General features: G+C 32.3%; 1 long non-coding RNA gene across 1 annotated transcript; it reads left to right on the top strand.

Moving 5' to 3' along the window:
* The first annotated feature begins 4,231 nt into the window (after positions 1 to 4,231).
* On the top strand, positions 4,232 to 7,160 carry LOC133193744 (uncharacterized). The gene is made up of 2 exons (XR_009721997.1): positions 4,232 to 4,338; positions 6,790 to 7,160. It is a non-coding gene; the product is annotated as an uncharacterized LOC133193744 (long non-coding RNA).
* The last annotated feature ends 5,758 nt before the right edge of the window (positions 7,161 to 12,918 follow it).

Here is a 12,918-nt window from a genome sequence, read left to right as displayed (position 1 = left end):
TAAACGCTTTCGGATATTGAGCTGATTTTTGGTATGTGACTTTAACTTGATTAGTTATAGATCGACTTTGCATTTCGTTCTGCTTCATTGATTTTTGAGGGAATTATGGCATTTTCAATTCTTAACAGGAACCAGATTACACTTGCCGGTAGGGGACTAATATTGCAAATGCAATACTCTCAGAATGCTTGTTTTTGATGTCTTAGGTGGGTCTTCCGCAAATTGCATATTTTTTGGTGCAAATCTACCCACAGTAATAAAATTTGAAATAAAATTGTACACACGAAAAAGCCATTAACAAAAGACACTTGAAACATAAAAATTACCGGTTACGAGAGCCAGTTGGTACGGTGTTCACTTCTTGTTCGCCGCGCCACTTCAAACTTAAGAGGTAAACATACGTAGTGACTGTTCCTTCGCCAATCGCCCGGCATTAAAAGTGAAAGTCACGGTTCTGTCCGATGGACCTTCAAAACCGAGGTCTCGTGTCAGGGTAGGCGTAGCCACGATAAAGAACCCTCACTACTCAGTGGCCCTTAGTGCCCAGTATAGGTCTAAATTTGAAACCCTTCACTGGTATATGGTGAAGTTTCCATATTAGTGAAAAATTCTCAAATGGGACCCTAAATAACATACAAAAAATCAACCGGAACATACAAAAAATAAATAATTACGTAGGAATTTGCTAAACATGTTGAAAATAAATTCATGTATCATTAATTATTTGTCAATACCTTGCTTTTGAAATTGTTCGCACGTAGAATCAGCTGGGAGCCATAAGCTCCATTTGCAGATGTTAATGGTATACGTGTATATTACTACACTAATAAGGAAGTTAATGATAGAAGAGCTGGAGTCAACACATATTTTATGAAATTTAGTAGTTAGTTTGCCATCAACGTCTTTCTCTAGTAGAATATCCAAATATGAAACAGATGTGTCAGACACTGTGGTATCTTTTATTTTGAATTCAAACCCCGGAGATATTTTAAATCAGCGTTCGAGTGGAAATTATTAGTATTAACTGATAAAAACGTAGTCGAGTTTTTTTTATTATTAAATGATCAGGAGTTTTAATGCTCTCTGATTTTTCAAGGACCTTTTTCCTGAGGTTTATATCAGAATGATCTTCTCTAAAGTAGAAGTTTAAGGAGGTTTATTCGGGTTTCCTCTCCTGCCTACCGTAGACTTGCTTACACAAATTTTTCACCAATCAAATTGCATGTTTTAAAGCATATGTCGTTGTTAATGTAAACATGACGCCAGTATCACGCCAGCAACTCTTTTATAGAAAATGGTTGAATATTCATGGTTTATAATACTGTTTTCACTTTTGAAACAGTAATAGATTGTTGAAATACATTTTATTACATGTTGTTAAATGCACATTATATTATGAGTAGTATTAGTAATATTTGCTGGAAAATAACGGAAAAATCCGTTGACAATTCCGTGTGTAAATAATGACCTAACAATAAGGGGTAGTATGAAAAACGTCAGTCAGCATTTGACTCAATGATAGGCTGTATGTGCTGACAATGTCATTGTATCGACCGTAAAACTTGCGAAAAGATGACTTCAATGGAGACTGTTGATATTCTTGTTTCATCAACTTTTTTGTCAATAGCTTGTTTCGTTTTAGATATTGTTCATACAAGTGTTCATTCATGTAGAGCATGCTCTTGCGTATCGAATCAACTGAGAGACATAAACCCCATACGCAGATGATAAAGGTATATTGCTACATAAGTAAGGGAAGTTGACGATTGAAAAGTTGAAGTCATCACGTTTATCATTATGCTTTGTTGTTTAGTTACCATTAACGTCTTTTTGGCCCTTTTAGAATAAGGACCCTTTTAAAATAAGGGATTTAACGTAGAACCTACTTCGTATGTCGTCATAGTTAAGTGAACGAATGCAAGACTGTCTCAGCTAATGAAAATACACAACTTTGATAAGTGAATGACATGCAACTATTTTGAAGGAATGTAAAGTTGCTAAGAAATCTTCAGTCGACTATTAAATAGTACAATATCTTGATGATATATTGTCTGAGTCTTAAATGTATTAAAAATTGTGTTTAATGTTCGTAATGTCTATTATGAAATGAAATGTATTCATTTTCATATTTATTTTTTAATTATTTATTTGGATCTTTAGTAGTTTGTGTATAATAATAACATTTCGCTAAAATATTAATTTTTAAATAGAAATTTTCATTTTTTGATGAATATTCATATTGTAAATCTGAAAGTAACCTCAAAACATTCATTTAATTATGAAATCCTGTGTAATTGCAAATAAGGTCAACACATCTAGTATTGATGAAAAAATATCTCTCTCATTAGTTTGCGGGGAAAGGTATATATTTTAATCATTTTTCGTAATCATTTGGGTATGTTCTTCATCATATTAAGGATTCAAAACACTGTCACAAAGACTTTTGGTAAATATATACAAATCTAGGGTTATAGATGGACAAAAAAATCCTTTGAAAAATACTGAGAGCATTTGAGTATATTTATTGAAATGTGGATTTAATCTTTTATATCAATTGAAGAAAAACAAATTTAATTTTTGATAATATTTCTAACTATTCTTCAGTTAATAAAGTCTATAACAAAGGTGTTTGAGGAAGTGTTTTTGTGACTTTCTATATTCTCATGACCATGTACCCCTAAAATTGGCTGAAAATTATAGTTGCAGTGTATAATAATCATTCTAAATTGCGCCGGCTGCACTACATTTAATAACAAGGAGACATGCCATGTTTTTTAACTGATTAATAAGCAAGTGCTAATTACTAAAAAGTTTGAAAATCCTGTGACAAAGACTTTTCCGACATAGGTTCTACCTAAAGGTCTTCGTTTTGAACTATTTTTACATCACCGGTAATGACGTGTCCAGCAGGACTATTGCTGTAGGGTGATACTATGGTATCGAAGTTTTCAATAAAGTAAATCAAATCACTGTAGTGAAAACTTTGATTTACTATAGTTAAAACTTTGATACAACAGTAAACAATAAGTTAACTATTGTAAACTATAGTTAACTATACATGTACACTGTAGCATATTTTTGTTAGGAGTGACATGACATAAATAATAAGCTTTTCAAAAGATTTTTTTCCACAGATAATTTAAAGAGAAAAAATTGGAATCAAAATTCGTATAATGGATACACATTTTTCCTATTAGGCATTTTCTACCTGCATTTGAAAACAAGCTGTTAAATCTTGCAAATATCGACAACTAAGCAATCTTTATAATGTTGCAAACATTCAGTTAAGTCAGAAACTTAAATGAATACCATATTCTAATGCTGGGCATGAAATACAACTAGGACAAAAATATATTGTACTGAAGTGAGTTATTATGTAAAGAAATGTTTCTCTTTTTGCACAATTTAACAAATAAGACATTAAAATGTTTGGGGTAGGGAGAAGGTCAGGGATGTGATATTGAGAACTGGTCGTGTCCAGTCCCTATGTAGTAATTATTTTATAGAATTCATATTGAATCATTTGAATAACCTGTCATTGTGCGAGATGGCATTAGTTGAAAATAACACTAGAAAAAGGAATCTATATGAATACATGTAAAAATTCATTATTGGCTGCTTCATAATGTCTTCAGAAAAAGGTCTTAAAGCACACACTTATAATGAATTCATGCTTTAACCGAAGTGAATTTCAATCCATATGGTACCCCCTAAAATATTAATTTATTCATAAAAATATATATTCTAGCTGAGAATCCTGTCCCGAAACTCTGTTCGGTAGACCTTGAAATGCAGTGTATTTACCCTATTCCTATCTCCTCCCCTTCTTGGATTCTTTATATGAAATTATGTTTAAACTAGAAGAATATCTGTGTTCTGCATTTGCAATTTTAATGTTATACAAGTAGAAAAAAATATGCTCGTCCTTTCATTGTGTACCTCTCTATCAATTATCTCTGCAGAACGGTCAGATATATTCTTATGAATGAATGTTTATCTATATCTATAATTGAAAGGGCAAGCAACATCTGCTCATGAATCAGGCAATCATTATTTGATACTTAGGACCATATAAAATGCCAGGCTTCGCGATTCATGCTGTCATAAATACACAAAATGACTTGACATAAAAATAGAAGTGTAAATCAACTACAAATACTAAATGTTGTCAACAGGAAGTTTAAATGTCAATACCACTGAAATTGGCGAGGAAAATATATTTGAATAATTTATCGGTTTATACTGGTTATAATTTTACATTATATATAAGTTGAGGCTTTGGATTTCATTAGCAAAACCTCTAAAGTTTGATGAATATATTCGAACCTGTTTCTTTAGGTAAGTTTATGAAGGCCATAGCAATATTTTTTCAGCTGATCAAAAGTAGAGTAGATTAATAAATAAATAAATATATAAATAAATAAAAACATACAGATATATTAATTCAAAAGTTGATACTGAAATATAAAAGTCAAACGTTTAAAAGATTGCATTTATTTACTGAATGACGTAATTTTATTGCTATAATAAGAGCTGAATATAAGACATAGGGTAGAAATAATACCAGTAAGCAGATCGATAGATACCATTCTTATGTCTGTGTGAGCTTTTGAAGGCTGTGTTATTTTGCTTCCTCACTGAAACGCTTTAGCGAAACGCATGGTGCTCACGGCGGGTGTGACCTGTCATCAGGGGATGCCTACCCCTTCTAGGCACCTGATCCCACCTCTGTAATTTCTATGGGTCCGTGTTTTATGACATTTTCATAGCTTTGTATAGGTTTTTTAAGATTGGTAATTGGTCGATATTTTCACTTTTTTTTCATTTGGTAAACTATGATGGCCGATATGGGCCGGACAAAAAGTAATCACGAGTTGTGTTGGATTTGCCGGCAATTCTTAGATGCCGGCAAAAAGTAACCTCGAGTTGTGTTTGATTTGCCGGCAATTCTTAGATGCCGGCAAATCTTAGATACCGGCAATTCTTATTTAAAATATTTAATTAAATTGCCAGAGGATATAGAGGTTTCAGAAGTCAAGTTATCTTAAATTGGGCAAAGAGTTTGACAAAAACAGAAAACCAAAAACAACAACAAAGCAGTTTCACTCAACACGTGGCATTATTTATGACATATCAAAGCGAAGTCAAGATATTTAACTGGCTACAAGGCAGCCTCCCCGAAAATTAAAAGAAGTCTATAACGGGGGATGGGGGTGGGGACCGGGTGCTATTTCAACACTAGTCTGGGTTACGTTCACTGTCTTTAAACAGTTTTTCATAATCTTTGACTAGGATATGGTGGAGCCTAGATAAAAACGGACAATACAAATTCAGATTTCCTGTACTCTCATGATCATCCTCACAAGTGTTTATGATAGTTTGGTAGTTTATGAACCAGGCAGGTTTTTTAAACATCTAATCAATTGACTACATGTAGCTGTGCCGTCAATCAACAGGCAGCGTGCACAGCGTTCATTATGTATTTGAGGGAACACTAGCTTTGTTATTAAAATAATTAACACAACTATTGAAGATAAAATAAAATATGTGTTCGTATGAATTTTAAAAGATATTATGCTTTTATGTGGAGTGCAAGGGTCTGGAAACCCCTTAAACAATGTCTATATGCGTTTTCCCCCCTCACTTCTCTCAGTATTCTGGTTTTTTTCAAACCATTTGCCCTGTTAAGTTAACTTGACTTGACTTAACTTGATATCCTCTGGCATATAAATTAAATATTACATATAAGAATTGCCATTGCATGTACCGGAGATTTGCCGGCATCTAAGAATTGCCGGCAAATCAAACACAACTCGTGGTTACTTTTTGCCAGCATCTAAGAATTGCCGGCAAATCAAACACAACTCGTTGTTACTTTTTGCCCCGGCCCATATCGGTCATCGTAGTAAACTATACTCCGTAGAATTTAAAGTAAAGCTCAATTAACTTTCTTTTGAAACTTCATGTTTTATTTAAAATGAAAGAAAAAAAAAGAAGTAAAGAATACTAGATTTTCTTTGATCAACATTCAAATGTTCAATATAAACTATATATGCATATAAACATTTGGTATTTAACTTCTTACAGAAAATTTATATTAATTAATTGTATCAGAAAAAAAAATTGAACCAGCCTCATTTACATTACATCGCATTCATTCCAATTGTGTTTTTTCCCGTTTTGTTGTATATATAAAATTGGATATTTTCATAGTTGGAATTATCAATGTTATATAATGACTTATTAGTCCCCTTCCGATGAAACCGGAGAAGACTATAGGTTTCCTCTGAGTCTGTCCGTCCGTCTGTCTGTCTGTCCGTCTGTCTGTCCCTCTGTCTGTCCGTCAGTTTGTCCCACTTGGTTTTCCGCACTTTTTCTAAACGCTTGCAGATATTGAGCTAATTTTTGGTATGTGAGTGAATCTTAATGAGTTACAGATCAAGTCTGCATTTCGTTACGCTTCAATGATTTTTGACGGAATTATGAACTTTTCAATTTTTCAGGGTTTTTCGCAATTTTTTCTATACACTTGCTGATATTGAGCTGATTTTTGGTATGTACTTTACCTTGATGAGTTATAGATCATGTTTGCATTTCGTTCCGCTTCACTAATGTTTGACGGATTTATGGCATTTTCAATTTTTAACGGGAACCAAATTACACTTGCTGGTAGGGGACTAGTATTGCTAATGCAATATTTTCAGAATGCTTGTTTATCATTAAATTCCTCAAAAGGAAAACCTTTAGAAATGTATTGATGTCAACAATGCTGTAAATTTTTGTTTGCAGGTTCTGGAACTAGGAGAATGTTTCCTATTTTGAGAAAAATGATTTTGATCGCATGTTTACTTGTCGCTGTTGTACATGTGAACGGCGAAGAAAGAGAAGGCCCTTGTTACAAGTGTACAGAAATATTCAGGGGTTGCCAAGCTTACTACAAATGCGAAGGACATCCCTTTGAGAAAAGATGCCGGGAGTTTTGTAATGACCAGTTTACCAGATGCATGGACTCCTGCAAGGCCAACCTTACAATGTTGAAATAACAATTCTAATTATTATTATTTTTTGTATTTAAAGAAAGACACAGAAATTTGTACTAAATACAGTGGTATTCCTTGTCTAAAAGGAATTTTTGCCTGTTAATAAATAATATTTATGAATGTTTGCTACTGTAAAATAATGAGTTGGTTGATCAATGTTTGAATGAAATGATCCTTAATGAATTTAATCTCTATAATTTTAACCTTGACCTAATATAAAACTCACTGGAGAGTTGATGAAATGTACGAATTCCACAAAGAAAGTTACATCTACCTTATAAAAGTCATACCTAAAATATATATAAAATTTTGTTTCTCTTATAAATACTTAACAACTTCCAACGAAAAAAGGGCACCTCATAGCTGAGCATCCCTTCGCAAAAAAGCACAATACGATCCCGATATGAATTATTTCTTGCGTAACTTGCGTTACCATTTTCCCTCTAATTACCAATAAGTTGTCTCAAAATTTTGGTGATCTACAATAGTAAGGATGTGGCGACCATAACAACGCGAATGGGTACACATGTATCGACAAAGTCTTCGAGATATCAGTCCTGATGACTTGAATTTTTAAAAATTTGTTACAGATGTCGGACAAAGGAATTTAAATTCACTTGGTTAAAGCTTGTGAAAAGAAGCTGAATTTATGAGTCTGAAAATTCCTAGAAGGTATAAAAGTATAGGGCAAAGCATTCAAATGACATGAGGTTGTACCAAACTCGACAGTTGTTAGATTCACACACCTGCCTGCTTATATTAATGTCAAATAAATTAAAATATCACTACGATCTATATATAGGAGTTGAACTTTTATCCCTAATTATCCAGGTAAGATAGTCGGTGGCCTACAATTACACAAAGTATGTTGCTTGGAAACATGAGATCAAATTTATGGACAATTAGATTTCAAAAAAGATTTGCTTTTTCAAGTGAGAATTTATTCGGAAATACCCAAAAGTCACTTGTCTTAAGTGTTGGTATCAAGAAGAACACACAAGTTAATCACGTTGTGATCAATGCAGTACATGGGAATATGAAGTTTGTTCCAAATGAAAAGAACATGATATCGTTATAGTGAATGGGGCATGTATGACGAATAGGTGAAAAATATGGGATAAATATGCACTGTAACATTCTTTAATTCCATCAATAAGAGATTTTGAAAAAAAGAACAAAATTAAGTCTCAATGAAAAAATAATATTTCGGATTTTTTAATATTTTTGGTTCATTTACCAAATTGGCAATTTTTATAACAAAGAATATTTCTTAAAGAATACTTTTTTCTGCAGAAAAAAATGTTGTTATCCTAATTTCATACGTGTTAAAATTATAACGTTGTTTGGTTCTACACTGATTTTATGCACTTGAAGCTAGAGGCATTTCCCACGCCTTATCCTCCCATATTCTCTAAGCTCAAGTCTAAGTTACTATGGCCATCGCCAAAACATTTAAGAAAAAATGACATCTATGTGATTTGTTCATGCTTATTTCTTACAAGTTTCTTTCCTGTATCGATCAGATGTATGTGAAGATAAGAAAAGATGAAGTGCAGTTAAAAGCTCTCTTTGTGTAAACAGAATTTTAATACCAGCAAGTACATTATCTATTAAACATGTTGAACCAATTGGATATTGGAAATCGAATAACATAATTTCCATTGTGTCATTGTAATCGTGTTAAATATTAATAGAATAATTTTGTTAATTAATCAAATATCGTCGAAATTTGATAATTTCTTTTATTTATTTCGTATATCGATAAAATTAATGTGTTCATGAGATATTCAGGAATGATTTATTTATTTGGTCCTGCAATCATTTTGTATCAAATACGAGGGTTGTTCGGAGAGTTCGTGGACTACGCCAATCTTCGTTATACTATCTTCAAGAAATTTAAAATGAGCACATTATCATATGTAAAAATATTTATTTTGTTTAATTGTGAAGTTTCATTCCATGTGATTTAATAGAATTCATGTTATTTAATTTTAGAATCAACACATTTTGTAACCATGGAGTAAACCCAACAACACTGTAACGTCAAAACATACCGACATGAGGTTCTCAAAAATACTATCCCTATACATTTCACTCAGTACTGCCCACTGCCAGTGCATTCATTAAAAACGTTTCTCTATCACCTGAAATCTATTTTGCTAACAGTTGTTCCAGTAGCATCATTTTGTTTGTCAATATTATATTTTTTTCACTGCGTAAGTTTTCTTTCACAAGATCAGCATCTGTGAAGCACCAAACTCTTAGCACGGCGTTACTAACTTTTCAATGTTTTTGACGGATTTTTACAGATTATCCGTTTTCTCACAGATCACCATCGTCTAAGCAGAATAGTCTATAATTAAAATACCGCTTGTACCATGTACACACACAAATATGGCTCGCTTTTGACATATTTCCTACTTCATCCGGCATTTTAAGAGTTTTTTTCCTGGAGTTTTCCAGAGTACAACACAAATTGTACGGTTAACTGCTGCTCCGTGACGTTCTACGACGTCATCTTTTTTGCCTTCTTTCAATGAGGACTACCTATCTTCTGAAACTGATTTCTTTTCAACGAAGCCAAATATTATGTCATAATTTGGAATCAGAAACGATGAAACAATTCTTAATTTGAACGTCTAGAATTTTTCCGTTTTTTGTGTCATTTTACAGAAGATATGACTTCAGGCATTATTCCGTGTCTTGATTGTAAATTACAAAATTTTGACCTGCTCCGTGATCCGATTTTCGCATTTTTAAAGTTTAAATAAGTTTGCAATAAACCATGATATTTTAAAAAATTAATACACATCATTTGAATTTACTGTAGAAATATTTCTTCCAAATTTGGATATATTATGACATTCAGTAAAAAAGTTATGAAGGTAGTCCACGAACTTCCGAACAACCCTCGTATATAGTGTACTAAACTCCATATTACGCTTATGTCGGATAACCTTTAACATGTACAAAAGGCAATCAAGCAATGAAAATCTTTAGGAGAATTATTTATTAATAAAATTTTCATCTCAACTTATTTTTGAAAATTATTTTCAAGGAATATAAATTTCAAGAAGAAAATATGAACAGTCGCTCTTTATAATTTAATTTATGCTTTGAATAAATTCGGAATTTTTACATATATTGCTAGAAGCTATATCTAGCAATAGACGCTATATTTCCTATGAGTCAGGCATTTCAATAACATTTCGTAAAGACACAAACTATGCAAAAATAATTTTTATTATAAATATTTAAAACACGTCTTTTTTATGTTATCAAGATTGTTAAAAATCTTCATTAACTCAATATATTGCCAATATTTATGAATTAAATTACGTGAAATGATAATTTTATTTTCTCAAAGAGGGTAAACGTGTTACATTCCATGAAAAAGACTTTAAAGTCATTCTACGATAAATGGACCAATTCAGGGTATAAAACATGAAAAAAATAAGTGTTTCAAATAGCAAAATGAACATTATAATTCACTAAAAGACATATCAGTGAACTTGAAAATAAAGAATTGTCCACAAATATGGTATTGTTAATTTTTGAAACAATTTTAATATACCATTGATTTTAACGTAATGTTACGGAAGTAAATGCTTGATAAAGTCTTATTATTTTTAAATAAAACTGAATTTGACCAATTTTTTGTTTCTGATGTTCAGTATAGAACGCTTAAGTATAACTCATAAAGTCTGACATGAATCCGAAATTAAGTTAAAAGTTCGGGAAAAAATATCGTTACGGAAGTTAATCGTACGGAAATTAATTCCCAGCAATAAAAGTTAAAAATCTCGGCAATAGTTAAAATTAAAGTTAGTTTTCGGATAAAAAAAAAAGTATGAAGCATTTCGCTCCCAAAATAATGAAAAAATATACCTTTAATGCAAAAACTTTCCTGAATTACCATTACGGAAGTTATTTTTTAAGAGAGACAACTGATTTTGTCTAATTCAATTTGATATGTCGAAAATGTATTCGTCTAAAATAGCAGACTCGCAACTAGAATCGATGATATTAGATACCATGGTCACTTTCAGAAAAGTTTCAGTTATTTTTGAAATCTGCATTCTGTGCGTGAAATTTAAAACAAAATCGTTACGAAAGTTAATCGACATACTATGAAAAAGACGAAACACGTCAGTGTGATTTACACACCAATTACATTCACAAAACCACCTAAAAAACAACAACAAAAAATCTTTAAGCAGCAATATCTGTGGGGCGACATTATGTGCAGTGAGGGTAAGCCACATAATGTCGCCAGCGACTAAATGTACATGTGTAACTTTTAAGGCGGCGACAGTATGTACTGATGAACGACAATACGTTCAGTGAGGGTAGGTACATATTGTCGCCGACGACAATATGTACCGTCAAAGGCCAGCCTCAGTTTAAAAATGATCTCACTCAGAGAATGCTTTCGACTATCGAATGAGTTAGGAAACAGAAACAATATGCAAGTGATAGTGGTACATTCTAGTAAATAAGGAAACTTGACGATGGAAAATCTGAAGCCATCTCGTTTGTCATACAATTTAGTTGTAAGTTGGCCCTTATCGTCTATAGTTAGTAAAACATCTAAATATGAAACTGATGTGGCAGAAGCTGTAGTGTCTTTTATTTCAAGTTTACTGGGAGTTCACTGAATTTGCTTATGATTTAGATCTTTCAAATTTTGAACAGTTTTTCTTAAATAGATATCCTATTATAATTTTTTTTTTCAAATTCTTTCACAACATCAGGAAGTTTAAGCAATTTGTTGCAAACAAAGATTTATTGCCGGCTCCAGCAAATGCTCTACCAATCCCCTGTCTTTATTTTTCTCAAAAATACTAACTGCTGTAAAGGAGAAACTTCAGAAGTATTGTGCTACAGCATATTATAGAAGCGGTGAAAATCAGAAGTGGATTCTCAAAAGTTTGAAAAACGAGGGTCGTTCAATAAATAATGCAAAAGGTCATCTAAAAATAGGGAAAGTATGTTAAGCAGATTCTTAATACTTTCAATCCCTCAAAGCATTCCCTGTTTACATCTACACATGTCTAAATTCTTCGTAGCCATGACCAGAAAACCTCAGCATACTCATCTTTAGGGATGCCCTAAAGACACTGATGAATAGCACTTTCCATGATATACCTGAAATTGTAAAATCTTCCTTTGATTGCTTTCAAGTGTTTTTGGAAAAAAAAGATCTCACAATGGCTGAGATCTAGCCAATATGGGGGATGCCCAAGCTGTGTATACATTCCTTTCTTCAAAATGTTATTTATTTCTCTATGCTTATTTGCAGAAGCGTTTTCAAGTGCAGAAAAATACTCCGGGGACCGGTATTTGAGCTTGCTTTGCAGAAAATCTGCTTAATTTTCCTGAGTGAAATTTTAATAATAAAAGTTACTATTGATGATCCTTCCTTTGGCTGTATGTGCATATTTTACTGGACCTCTTGAATAGAAAAAAATTAATAAAACATATTTGGAGCCCTTGCTTCTCTTTGCGATAATAGGAGAACAGCTTTCTCTTTGATTCCACATTTTATTCTTGATCTTCCTTTTCGGCTATAAAAAGTACACCGAAGTTTCGTCATCCATCACTCAAGTTTATCAAATCTTCTTTTTTGTAAAATTGGTTATTTTTAAATATACCATTGGCACATTTAACGTGTGTTTTCTCTTAGGCATTGTAAAGAAATAAGGCACCATCTGATAGAATTATTGTTAAATTTGTTGTATTTGTTAGAAATCTATAAACTGTTATGACGATAAAATGCTTCGTGTATTAGCAAAGTCTATCAATGGAAATTTTGGCATTTTTCAGTATCATGTTGCTCACAGCATCGATATTTTTTGTGCCTCTACATATTTCGATC

Source organism: Saccostrea echinata, unplaced genomic scaffold (assembly GCF_033153115.1).
Source record: "Saccostrea echinata isolate AGI-Se365-2 ecotype Australia unplaced genomic scaffold, CSIRO_AGI_Sech_v1 ptg000028l, whole genome shotgun sequence".
Taxonomy (NCBI): domain Eukaryota; kingdom Metazoa; phylum Mollusca; class Bivalvia; order Ostreida; family Ostreidae; genus Saccostrea; species Saccostrea echinata.
The sequence above is the reverse complement of the archived record's forward strand: the minus strand, read 5'-3'. Positions and strand labels throughout refer to the sequence as shown.